Consider the following 1,611-nt stretch of genomic DNA (forward strand, 5'->3'; position numbering starts at 1 on the left):
ATATATAAAATATATATCCAGAATGATGTAATCGGGCTCTCGTGGCCTAGGGGTTAAGACGCTCGCCTAGTCTTATTCAAAGGTCCCGGGTACGAATCCGGGTACCGACGGAACAAATTTCGGCTCTAAAATTGTCTCCTTTCACCTCCTCTCCTGCTCTCTAGCAATATTATGTCATCTACTATCGTCTCAACTTTCTGCCCCAACCCATTCACCTCCTTTGCCCTCTACTCTGGGCTCCTGACTCTCTCTGCAGCATGTCCACTGCTTCTCCTTGTCTCCCTCTTACTGCTGTCTTTCAGCCACACCCCTGATCTTCTGGAAGGAAAGATCTACACCTAGCCTTCTCGGACAAGGACGAAAAATCTCAGAGGTGCTGTGTGCAAGTTGCGCACGTTAAATATTCGTTGGTAGTCCAAAATCGATAAGAGTAGGCTTCGGCCGCCATTAAGGCAAAATTAAAAATTTCCTACCAACTGAAAATGTTAGGTGTGTCTCGGGCGCTCATATGACCTTATGCAATTGCGAGCGCCGTGAAACACTTACCAAGAAGAAAACAAATAGAACGATGTAAGACAAGGGTTTAGCTTTAGTTGGTCGCGTGTGCCTCTACAAAATTAAGAGGACTGTCGGAATATAGGCCTACCTGCACCCCCGACCCGTGACACCGTAAACTAAAACTGATTTATTGGTCTCCCAAAATGACTTGAGAAAATAAATAAATAAGACATTTTTCTTATAAAGCTGGCAAGTAAGTAGGTGGACCGAGATTACGTACGTCAAGAGCGTGTTCAACCGTCACAATTCTCAATTCAATTGAAAAGCTTACCGCTACTAATACCCATGCCAGGGCACAGTGCAGAACGTAAAAAAAAGTCAGCTGGGTATAGTAAGATACGTTCGAGGACCACCATGTTTTCTTATGTGGAGGGATGAATGCTACCATTTTGGTACAAATTGATAAAATCCTCCAAAATCAAACATGTTCTTTTTTCTAGGTCACGGTCTGATAGATCAATCATAAAGCTAGTACATACGTCATATTTTGTCTGTGCGTAGAATTAGCCCAAATGGATGTTCCTAATGGATTTCCGGGTCAAATGTAGTGAAGAAAAGTACAAGTCATTCGATACGATGTGCTTTAGCTAGAGCCTTTAATCGACCCCACCCGATCAGAACTGATCATACATTTGACCTAATGGGCATCTGTCCTAAGAATGCGCCCACATATCCACCAAACCAGAAACCAACTGCAACATGACCATCAGTCATCCGTCTCTCAGAAAATCGGTAGTTGAAAAAAAGCACCAGTTTTAGGCTTACCAATCAGTGGCACCTCCGTTTCGCTATGTCCATCCACCCCAAAAACCCCAAAACAAACAACCCCACCGACCCCTCCCCATAAAAGTCGGGTCAATTGAAATGATGCATGAAGAATATTTTTAGTCTAGTCTTGTTGGGACTCATCAGCCATAGGCCCAACCAGAGCTTAAACATAAATTCTATTTTACGTTCCGATTGAAAATCCAATGTCATATTCATAACCAGTGCCTCACATTGTCAAATAATTTTTAGGGGGGGGGGGTCCTGTTCTAATTGCTAATCCCATCT

Source organism: Aplysia californica, unplaced genomic scaffold (genome assembly GCF_000002075.1).
Source record: "Aplysia californica isolate F4 #8 unplaced genomic scaffold, AplCal3.0 scaffold00171, whole genome shotgun sequence".
NCBI classification, from domain to species: Eukaryota; Metazoa; Mollusca; class Gastropoda; order Aplysiida; family Aplysiidae; genus Aplysia; species Aplysia californica.